The following is a 12,439-nucleotide window of genomic DNA, read 5'->3' as shown; positions in this document are numbered from 1 at the left end:
TTGAAGAGGTACCAGAGGACCTTGATGGTGGTAAAACTTTCAGCATGCAACTTTTTGGTTTCATAGGATTTTTTTTTCAGCAAAAACCTTTTACTTCCATTTGGTCCACGGTTGAAGAGAGGGCTCTGGGGGATGGAGGAGGTGGTTAGGCTCAAACAGGGGTACCAGGAGATGCAGGGGAGCCCCACCTCCCGTGGCTGCTGGGCTCTGTGGCCCCTAGTCGTGCTTCAGAGTGAGCCTTTTGAAGAGGCAGCTGCCCGAGCCAGCCTGGGTTCCCTGGGGGGTGGTCACTCTGCAGATGCTGGTCAGGTGGTCACCCATCTTCTCGAGGAGTTTCACTTCCTCGTCAAGGAAGTTTTCCTCCAGAAAGTCAAAGAGATGAGGGTCTGTGTGGGCAGAACCCAAGGGTCTGGTTCAGGTTCTTCTCCAGACCCAAGGCAGCTTCTAAAGTACCTTGGGTTTTGCCCCACTCATCTTGGGGTGGCTCCTGCACATCCTGGAACAGGGCGCCACCACCACGTTGGTTTTGCATCTTGAAAAGACGCTTGCCGCCCTCACACTTTTCATCTGCCAGCTCGTGGAAGAAGTGGCCCAGGCCCTCCAAAGCCACATCATCGTGGTCGAAGTAGTAGCCCAGAGAGAGGCAGGTGTAGGTGGCCTGCTGGTGTACACTGACCAGGCGGTTGATGACAGCCTCTACCTCGGTGGAATAATTCTGACGAATTTGGGAGGTCATGATTGTTAGGCGACCAAAGAGATGACCCCAAAAAACGGTGGAGGAGGTGGACACGGCCGCCAAGTGGTTCCAGAGGCTGTTAACTAGAGAAGGGATGGGAAGGCGGTCAAAGTCAGTGAAAGAGTCCCTGGGTCTGCTCCGTTCAAACACTGTTGAAGCGAGACACAGGTCTGCGGGTCTCCCAACGCCTCCCTCGGTTTCTAAGAATATTTTTTCTTTAAGCATGATGGCCCTGCAGCTCTATTGTCTCCTGTTCTTGGAATAGTCTGAGTTTGTTGCTCACAAATGCTGATTTTTGTTTTAATTCATCAATTCTCTTGTATAAACAGCAGATTTTAATTTTGGGAGCTTTTTCCTCCACAGGGCCTTTTTTTCATAGAAATTTTACATTTCCACTGTAAAAACTTCTCTGCATGCCCACAGTGCCTCTGCAGGGAACTGAGGATCCACAAACTCGGGAATATCTTCATTGCAATCACTCAACAGTTGGATTCCTCCCCACAGACTGGAAGTATAAGCTCATACTGCCATGGATGAGTAGGCTCCAGTTTCCAGTTTTCTCCGTTTTCTCCGAGTGTCATGCTACTTCAAAGGGCAGCAGATTGATGGATTTCTGGTGGCCTGACAGCAGGTGGTGCTGGCTTTACACAAAGCCGTGACCTGACTGCCTTCTCCCAGGTCTAAGGAGCTTCCAGAGTCAGGCCCCACAAGGAAGGGATGCTCACCTCTCCACAGACTGCTGCACCAAGCCTCACGTCGGGCTCTTGACTCCCTGGTGCACATTTCTTGTTTTTCTTTCTGAGTTAATCATTATATTTGAATCTTCTATCACGTGTATCTATTGCTACATTGTGCTCATCATTGCCAATAGCTGTGTGTGGACCAAGAGTAGTCCTCTGCCTTTGTGTGCTGCAAAGTAAGATGGAAGCTACCATCTTTGGCAGAGTGATGCTCAGACTTTCCCCTGCAGCAGGTGTCTAGGGGATGCCCTACAGATTCGATGGGGCAAAGCCGCCAGACAGAAAGACACAGAGATGTAGAATTAGGTCTTCATGTGAGGGCAGATTTTTCATTTCAGCTTTTCACATTCACCAGAACTCATGCTTAAAAAAGAGCCTGCTCATATATAAACCTCTATGGTGCCCGAGTTTCTTTAGCTGAAAGACCTAACATCTGTCTGGTGAGCATTTCCAGCTATATGACACACAGTTCTCTGCTCTGTGTTCACTCTGTGCTGGTTTGATCAAGTCTCTGAGAGCAGGCCCTAAAATTGTTCGACCAGAGCCACATTAAATCTCAGGAGACGGGGAACATTCAAGGAAAAGAATGGATCAACAAAACAAGGGGGTCTTCAGTTTGGACATCAGGGGAAAATTCAGTAAAAGAGGTAGTCCAATTTCAGAACCTTCATGATTGGGATTATTTTAATTCATCCACTAAGGTGCCTGTGTAAACTGGCTCTAAGTTCAGTTAGATAATGCAAGTTATTTATTGCATGAGCAATTATCTTCCTGATAACTATAAACGGAAGTTACTTAAGTAGATTTTTTTTCTAATGAAATGAGAAATTCCAAATATGTAGGAAAAGGGTAAAGCAACATTTGAATAATTTGATCATACATATTTCAGTATGTTCCCTTAATATGTCAAAATGGCAAAAAAGAAAAAAGCTTTATTATTTTAAAAAAAAAAAGGAATTTTAACTACCTGCAATACTATTTATAGTGTAATTTTTAGGAACCCACACTATAACTCTCCACATGGATGAACACACAATACAATGTCTCTTTTGGCATTAGGACAAGGAATTCTTTTCAGTGAGGTTCTAAATCGACGTATGTTTTAAAGTAAAAAGTGACAAAGAAAATCTTTGCATAAATATCAACTTTCTATCAAACATCTGCAGAAGTTTCAAACATATTTTCAAATATGCAACACATCCAAGGAGTCCTAATTAAAAGTACTTCATACATACATATCTGACAGAAATACTTAGTGTCACAAACAGATCAATTTATCCATATGATCACTTGCAAATGTCTGGTTATTCTTAGCAGCATGAATTATAGTAGTAAATTGTTAAGCTGTCCAATAATTCATTATTTTAATATTTCCCTTTCTCATTACATTCTTTTTGATATCACAGCTATTCTTTGAATTCACTGAAAATATATGCATGGTTTTGTCATCTGCTTTTATTCTCAAGGGGCAGAAAATCAATAATGGAAAATGAATAATTAAATGGTCATATATTGGCTTATTTACTACATTTTCTTGACAGTTCACAGATGGTCATTACCTGTAAAATGGTCAAATAGGAAATATTTTCTTAAAATAAAACACATTACTTGTGGCAAAAATTGTAGCAGCGAGAAATCCACTATGGACAGTCACAGCGGCAGGACACAGATTGCACCGTTTTAATATTACTTTTAAATATCAAATTTTTAGCAATGCATTTCATAAATTTTAACCTCTTAAAACTCTCAAGATAGTGACTATTTAAAATTTAGTTTTAAAGATTTCTAAACCCAGCTCCCTGCTAATGTCCTGAGAGACAGCTGCACATGGCCCAAGTACTCAGATGCCTAAACCCGTGTGGGAGAACAAATGAAGCTCCTGGCTCCTGGTTCCTGGCTCCTGTTTTGGCCTGGCACAGCCCTGGTTATTACAGCTACCTGGGGAGTGAATCAGTTAATGGAAGTTTCTCTCTCTCTCTCCAACCCTTTCAAACAAATAAATATTTTTTAAAATAAAAAATAAAAACAATTGAAAGGAAGGGGATTCTTCAAAACTCCTGCTTTGAAGCCAACATAACCTTAATTTCAAAATTTGAAAAAGATACACCATAAACAGGTGCAGTCTTCATAACACTTGGCATACTTTGCTATTATTCTAAGAATAGGATTCTTAAGAAGTTTTGAGATACTAATGAGAACTTTCTGTTCACCATGAAGGGCAATGATGGCAAATCTCCTCCAATTTTCACCCATTATTTTCACCATATATACATGAACTCAAAATCCTCAAAGCTAACAATGAGAGATATATTCATTACCCTGGTTTGAGACATGATGTATACGTTTACTGCAATATTTCATTGTACCCCATTCATGTGGGTTCATTTTTTTTAAAAGAAAACATACCCAGTTATACTAACAGTATCAGATCTTTGGTTTTGCTATGAGACTCACACCTCACCTATTCTTTAGCATTTACCCAAGGTCCCAGGTAGCAACACCTGCAGGTTGGAAGCTGTTCCCTAACCGTCAAAGGTCTCTCTGCAGAGTCTCTGCTAGCTAAGAGGCCTTGCTCCTTATCTCCTCCCCATGTCTTCACAGAACATATCTGCCGGTGGAAAGCTATTGAGCCTTTCACACTCAACTCGCCAAGGAGATTGACCATTGCTGCAGCTCTCAGACCTTCTTAGAATTTTTGATTCCTAAAGGGCATGGCGTAGCAAGATGGTATAACCTGATTTTGTATAGGTTTGATTTCTTCCCTTGTCTTCCTCTCAGGAGGCTTCTGAATCCAGTAATGGTATTGCACATTTGACAAACCTTGTGTCTGAGAGCACCAGGACTCCCATTTTTCCCAAAAGCTCCATGACTTTCATCCATAAATAGTCGCCACTTGCTCTGACCAAGAACAAGCTCGGAGATTTAACCTGCGTCAGAGTGAGGGAATGACTCTCACAGTCATCAGCACTCCGCATCCCTCACCTGTGCTTTTGATTTTTTTCTGATTTTTAATAGAAATTTTGTCTTGTAGTAAATGCATTCTCAGAAGCAAAGAAACCATGTAGGTGTTTTTAAATCATGATTTAAATTCAACAGTCGATGTTACTCAAAAAACATAACATAAAGCATCTAGAAATAGATCTAAGATGCCATACAAAATCTATAAGTGGGAAGCAATAAAATTTCACTGGAGAGGTTTAAAAATCAGCAAATAGGTGCCGCAGTTACAGGCTGTTGTTGGAAAGGAAAACCCAATATCATAATACAACACTTCTCATAAAGTTCATACATATAAGTGAAACTTTAGTTCACATCACAGGAGGATTTTTTTCAGAAGTTTACAATTTGATATTTTTACATAAAAGTTAGGAGTGGTCAATGATGTACCCTGAGCTCCTGCTGTCTGCAACAGGCTAACGTGGAATCAGTCATGTTCCAGTTGTACATTACCAAACAAGAGCTATGTTGTGATCTAACCCCAAAAAGTCAGGACATAGATCACAGGCAAATCCCCAAACATCATGAAAAAGACAAGTTCAAACTATGCTAAGTCTTGTAACTTGACATGACCTGACAGTGGCTAGTATTTCCTAATGTGCTGTTTCCTTGTCCTTGTTCAAGCTGTCTCATAAAAGCACCTGTTCACGCATGCCCAGGGGAGCAACCCTCATTAGCTGCTCTATTCATCAATCACTCCAAAAAATGGGAAAAGAAGCACTGTCTTCTGCTGCATTTGCATAATTTTAAAGCTTCAAGAAAACTTAAAAGGGTGTGTTCACCACATGGTGAGTCTTTCCTTCCGTAAACATATGAGATTTATCTATCTGTATGTGCAGTTACCATTTCTACAACCTTCTTATACATGGTATTTATATTTTTGGACCTATTTATTATTTAATGAGATGGACTATACTAATTTCACATAGGCATGAAATTTTATATTCTAATCTTTAAAAATATTTTTCATAACAATTATAACTAAAGAAACTGACTTTTTTGGTTATTAAATTTCAATTAAATGAACGGCAAAAATAGAATATACCACAAACCAGAAAAAGATAATAAGATCTCCGAATTAAATTAATGGAAATTATTTTTAATGATATAAATGATATATGATATAAAACTCCAAATATAAGGCTAAAAGCAGGACAAACAGCAGAAACAGGAAGAGGAAGGTGCCCTGGGGTGCCTGGGACAGGGGCAAACAGAACGTGAGAAATGATGGAACAGCCTTACATGTGCACCTGCTTCATGTGACACTGGGAGCCGCTCCCAGGGGAGGGGGATAGCTTTTCTATGAAAAGATAACATTTGTAAAACAAACATGAGCAATGAATCGTCTTAAAGATGATGACCAAAGAATGCTTTGCAGCAATTTATAGGTTATAGAAACAGCGCAAAATATACATTTAAGGAGGGGACTGACATTCAACAAACATAAATGTAAATTCTCCCCCAATTTAATCCAAGTATAATTTCAGTTGTTATTTACATGGATGTAAAGATTTACATGGATGATTGAAGCCCCCAAACCATTGAAACACTCCTAGGTATGACGAACAGAGTCCACAGGGCCCTCACAAGCCTTTTGAGAGGGAACCAAATATTTGCAGGGCAGACAGACATCCATTTCTTGTATTTTCATTTTCACCGATAATATGGCAAACTTCACATGATAAAAATAAAACTAATGATACATAAACATTTGCAGACAAATTAGAAACAGGAAAAATACTTAAGTTTCTGTTATGAATAAATGTTTCTAACATAATAACTCTCACTGCATAAATTAGGAAATGCTGCTTCTTCCGAAATATTTTATGTTTTTTTTCCCCCACCAAACTGAAGGTTTGGAAGTTTTGTTGATACTTTCAAAAACCCACTATTCATTTCACGGATTTTGTTGGTTTCCTACTCTATTCTTTCCATTGTAGTCTATTCTTATCTTCCTTCAAGCCGTGGGTTAAGTGTGCTTGCCAAATCCTCAAGGTTCATAAGAGGGATGAGCTGAAGTCTTCACAGTTTTCTGGCATGAGCGTTGATGCCTCTAGTTCTCCTTGGAACCACTGAGTTCGTTAGAACCATAGTTGGCAACATCAATCTCAGTGAAGGAACAATTGCAAAATGCAACAAACAGGCTAAAAATGTCTGCTCTAAATGATGTGGTAAGTCACAGAGCTGGGGGAAGAGCTCCGGCTGTTTTGAAAAAGTGAGCAAGCAAAGCTTTGGCCATACTGACCACACAATAGCCAATTCCTGCCTCTAGCCGCCTGGAACATCTGCTCTTCCTGCAGGCAGCCTCCATCCAGGTGGCCACAGATGGCTGGGAGCCGTCACTCGGAAACAATGGCTCTCCCACTGAACAGATCTAACTGCACTTTCTTTTTCAATTTATTTGAAAGGCAGAGACAGAGAGAACATTGATTTTCCATTTGAAGGCTCGCTCTACAAACATCCACAACAACCTGCGCTGAGCCAAGGTGAAGCCAGGACCAGTAACCCCAGGTACATTCACAGGGACGCAGATCAGAGGCAGAGTACACAGAATCCAAGCAGGGACTGGGACACAGGACCGTAACATCCCAAACGGGTTCTTATCTGCTCACCCAAAACCTTCCCTGTCCCTGACCTTAACACCTGCAGTGTGACCTTCAACTGTGATGAAGTCACTGCATCAGAAATACATGCATCATCAAGGCTGTGATACCAAAGTGGAAGCAGTCTTCTTTGTAAGCCAATACTTTTATTTTTCTTAGTAAATAAAATGACAAATGTCTATCATGAATGATTGTGTTTTTTTAAAATTTCTTAAACATATCCTTTAGCTATGAGTTTATGCTCTGCTTTTCTCTCCAACTGTGACTGAACAAAAAAATTAATGTGAAATTATTTTCATTGATGAAGTACCATAACCTTTTAAATACAGCACTTTTATATATCATAAGCAAATAAAAATAAGAACTGAAAGAAAAGCTTTACAAAATCTTTTAATCTTCCCTTATCTATTTTACAAATCCTATATACTAAATTTCAAAATACACCATGTTTTAGTAAAATTACCATGTTGAATTAATAAAGTCATCTATATCACCCATTCAGAACAGCAGCTACCAGCACAGAGTCTGGTTTTCACTGATAGTTCCTCATAGAACACTGATTTTTTTTCCATGTGGGTTTGACCCACACTGAGAACTTGGTGACCATTTTAAATAGGAAGCACCAGAACTGTGAGGCAGAGGATACGTTCAGGGGGATAACAGAGAGGAGCACGTCTAAAAGGTCATGCAGAAAGTCTACACGGTGACACCAGTGGGGACACTTCAATGGCTTTGCTTAGCTGAAAAAAATACAGGTGATACATCCAGGGAGACAGGTAACTAGAGGGGAGGCCAGTGCAGCATCCAGGGGCATTGCCAAGCAGGTGCCTGAAGGCTCCTCATGATATAGCTAGGACAACTGATACAGCATGAAGACCCCTCATAATACAACATGGACAACTGATGACAAAAATATGTCTCCTGAGGTGGGTTTTCCCAGGAGTGAGACACTTTCACTTTAGCCAATCCCTGAAGAAATACACAAGGAGCTGTTAGTCTTGTGATGGACCCTTATCTCATGAGCAGTTTCCTTCACCAAAAGTCATCTATGTAGAAAAGCAGAAATCTACATCTGACTTTCATGAGTTCTCGGGCATAAATGGTTTCCCATCCTCCATACCTGTTTAAATCACTGCTTATGACCATTGTGGCAGCATTGAAGTTCCTGAACACAGGGCACATATGCAGTATTGGAAAAAGAGAAAATGAGTAACACTGCATCTATTCAGAAAGGGTAAGTGTGACAACTGGGTTGGGGACAGGCAATCCTGGCGGCAAGAAGCACCCTGTAAGCTCCAGCACTTCATCAGTGCAGCCGTCGCTGTGCATGGACTTTACACGTGTGGGGCCACGGGCCATGCAGAGCAGAAGAAAATGCAATGTTTTCCTTGTAACAGGAATATCAAGCACAGGGATCGGGGCAGTGAAATGCAAACTTAGTATCTGAGAAATAACAAGGAAATGAGTGAGGATAGAGGGCAAGTCAGCAAAGACGAAACCAGAAATGATTCCTCTGAAGAAAAGCATGTCCATAGGCCCTGAGGGACATAGAGATGACTCCCAAAGAAGGGAGGACTTTGAGAAGCAGGCACGGCACATTCCTTGGGAATGAGCTAACAGCCAACAAGTGCAGGAGAAGACAAACTCCCGTGTGGTCACTGCAGTACCTGTGATGGAGGCTGAAAAGACACTGGAAGTGGTTCTCTCTAGGACTTACCACGATAGCCAAAACAAAGCAGATGAAACAGGGTGCAAATTCAGGCAAGAGTCAGGAAATCCAAGGCACTGTGGTCAGCAAGTCTGGGGGGGGTGGGACTCTGGTAGAAGGTCTAGAGGTCATCTTCAGACGCATTCAATGTGAATCCCATTCAAGGGAGGAGTTTGCCAGAGAGTATCTGGAATCAATTCATGTACAGATACTGCTAACAGGCAAAGAGATAAGTTTTCCAAGATCAGTAACAGGGGTGAGCAGCATCCCACAAAACATACTCAGTAGGGAGATTAGTGCAATAGGAAGAAAACCAGAAGCTTGGCTGTCCCAAACCTAAATGCAAAGGGCCTTTCAAGGAAGGGTGGATTGAACCTGTGCAAAATGCAGTTAATAAACAAATGAACTGATCACTGAGAATCACAAAGTTTAAATTACCACTCCTTTCTGGAAAAAGAAAACATGACTAAAGAACTGGATGATTCAAAGGTGACATTAAAAGCACTGACATATTGCTTGGGCTACCATAATCCCATACAAGGTATTACTGGCAAAGCTTGGTGAGTTCTCTGCTCAGCTTAGTACAGAAATAACAATGCAAGAATCAGCTACAGAGAAGTTTTATTTGATAAGTAAACAAGTGACCATGAAAAACAATTATGCTGTTGTGCACAACAGAAAAATGAAGTGAGTTGGAGAACAACTGGAGCTGGGTCAGGCAAGAATGTGGCTCATGTATGATGTGACTTGGTAACAACTAAAAACATATATGTAAAACATGGAAAGAATTATGGCTAAAGAATTAATCTTAGAAGTGTGTTGAATCAAATTGGGTGTGTAAATAAGTAAGAATAATTTTCCTGGAAAGACAAAAGGACCAAGGCACCTGTCAGCGAGGAGACATGCTGTAGGGCAGGTGGGATTATATCCCCGTGTTTCTCAGGGCTCAAAAGTGGAAGAGAAGCTTGAGAGAAAGAAATGCATGAAATGGAAGGTGGGCTGTAGAAACGAGATTTCCAGAGGGCAAAAACGCAAATTCTCCAGTATCACCTCTGACCTTATTTGATTTTATCCCCAGAGAAAATGTTCTCTCATGGAGAAGAGCTAAGAATCAAAGTTATGTACTGGCAGAGACTCTGTGTGTGTGTGTGTGTGTGTGTGTGTGTGGCGCGTACATATGTTTGTGGGTATCATTTTACATATTTTGGATTACCGTCTCATGCTAATCTACAGCATTCTTCACTGCACATGCCATGAAAGCAGATAAATGTATCTTATCCCTATTCAGAGCCAGTCCCTTCAGCAGCCGTGTCGCTGTGAGCATACATCTCCACTGTGTATAAATGCTACAATGGTTATCTTTTTGGTTATCTTTTTCTCTGAACTGTATTATGATATCAAATGTTTCAGTGAACATTTCTGTTATATATCTTTATATATCTGTATTTTCACATAGTGAAGTAAGATCAAGAAGTGAAACTGCTACATTAAGTTTATAGATACATAAATGCTGATATAAGGTTGCTGGGATGTAACAAAAAAAAATGAAGAACTGAATAAAATCTGCACCAGTATCACCATCGTTCTGAACCACGAGATTTTGCCTTAGGTCATCACCAAGCCAGGTGGAGCCTGCTATTAACTTCTAAATCTCTGAACACCTGCGATCTTGAACCTGAGAATTGGGGTGTTTCTCATTAACTCACCACTGTCTTCACCATGTTAGCCTTGTCACCTATCACTTTTTAATTAGTGATCCACCCCATTTTACCTACAATACGCAGAATTTTATCTTTGTAACTGAGAACAACTTGAGGATAAGCAAAAAACAACTCTAAAGATACCTTCAACCGACCATGAAAATATAAAGATACATTCCTACTTTGATAATTGACTGTTAAAATGATCAACATCATTAAAATTGCATAATGAGCACTGCTCAACCACTCTCCACACACTGCTTTCCAAGCACCATGCAGTTCAGATGCCAATGCATATACACAAAATAAAAATATTTGGCTATTCAACTATGATTACAGACCACAGTAATCTGCTTATGAATTTCCGCAATTATATACCATTAACATGGCAAAGAAAAAGAAAACATTTGAAAACTATGTGTAACAGCTACAGATCAAACCATTCTTAGAGCTGGATGTGAGGTTTATAAAGAACGATGGTCTGCAAGATGGAAGATGTGGTTGTTAATAAAGAGAAAATTAAAATTAGACTAAAACTCTAAAGATTGTGCATTCACAATTCAGCATGTCCCAGGCATGCATTCTTTCTGGTGCTGAAATTACAAATTTAAGCAAATGAAAACCTCTTTCTCAGAAAAAAAAAATGACCAATAATGAAGTCAGATGCATTCTCCCAGAAGTCCCCCTGGAAAAGCCAAAATTCACTTATAAATGAAAACCAATCTTTCCAGCCACACCAGAAAGGATTCACCTTGCCTTTAGATTGCTGGATCCATCAGAACATTTCTAACTGCAGAAATGCACATTGTAGTCAATGAGGTCAACATTGTATCTAAACATGCAGAAAAAAATGAGACACAGTAGATCTCCAGTCACAAACAAAAAGGGGAGAGGCCTTTAGACCCTTCCGCCTGGGTAACCTGCAGAAAGGAAAACCCGGAATCACTAAAACCCTGAAACCTAAGTGTTAGATGCATCTAACCCATGCCTGAATGATCAAAGTCTCTCACAGCAGACTGACAACTGACAGAGAAGCAAGCATAAAGAACACGCGTGGTGTCCGTGGGTTGATTTGCAAGTGAGTCAAGCAAAGTCTAACAACTCAAAAACTACTTCCCCAGGCATCCTGCAAGAAAAACTAAGTACATATAGTTCTGATAATGAGAACAAGATAACTCCGCATTGCTGAGAAGCATACAGGGGATGGTGAACTTTGTTCAGTTGGAACTGAAGTATTTACAACTCAAAGTTTTCATTGCCTAGTTAGCAACAGATATGATTTGCATGTCTATATAAGCATATGTACGCACACACATACACATGAAAGACATGTTTCTCAGCATTTAACTCAGATCTTGGTTTCTAAATGCCATTGTCCATTAAAGGATTCTCAGAGCGAAAAAAAATAATCAGTTTTAGGGATGGAGTGCAAAGATATAAAGTCATTCTAAAATAAGTTCTGCCAAAGAAGTGCTCAAAGAACAATGAACCTAAGTCCAAACGTTACAGAAGCCAGTGTGAAGAGGCTAATACTGGCCAAATGCAACACGATTGAGCATTACCAGACGACAATGAAGGATCATTGTCCAACAATCTCCATAAGTCTCTAATTTCACGCTTAGTTCATGGCTGAGACACTATTATTTGCATTACATAGAACAGAAACATATTCCTAATAGAAATGCATTAAGAGAGAAAAAATTTAAATCAACATTCTAACACTAATTTCAGCAAAAACCATCAACAGATGCTAAAAGCTGTAGATTAAATCCTGAAAAGCAATGGGCCTTTCAAGTCTCCAAGGTTTCACCTTACCACATACTGACTGTTTGCAATGGAAAATATTAACGTTTCAATGGTAAGATGGACGGCCACCATCTTAACTGCAGCTTCCACCACCAGAAAGGGGACAAACTGATCTCAAATGTCAATGAATAGCACACTCAAAATAAGAC

The 12,439-nt window shown here is 40.2% G+C and overlaps 1 pseudogene; it reads right to left on the bottom strand.

Moving 5' to 3' along the window:
* Positions 1-206: 206 nt before the first annotated feature.
* Positions 207-736, bottom strand: LOC121159589 (annotated as a pseudogene).
* Between the last annotated feature and the right edge of the window lie 11,703 nt (positions 737-12,439).

The sequence above is a fragment of the Ochotona curzoniae genome, unplaced genomic scaffold (genome assembly GCF_017591425.1).
Source record: "Ochotona curzoniae isolate NIBS_2020 unplaced genomic scaffold, NIBS_Ocur_1.0 contig_43, whole genome shotgun sequence".
NCBI classification, from domain to species: domain Eukaryota; kingdom Metazoa; phylum Chordata; class Mammalia; order Lagomorpha; family Ochotonidae; genus Ochotona; species Ochotona curzoniae.
This window is presented reverse-complemented; position numbering and strand designations above follow the sequence as displayed.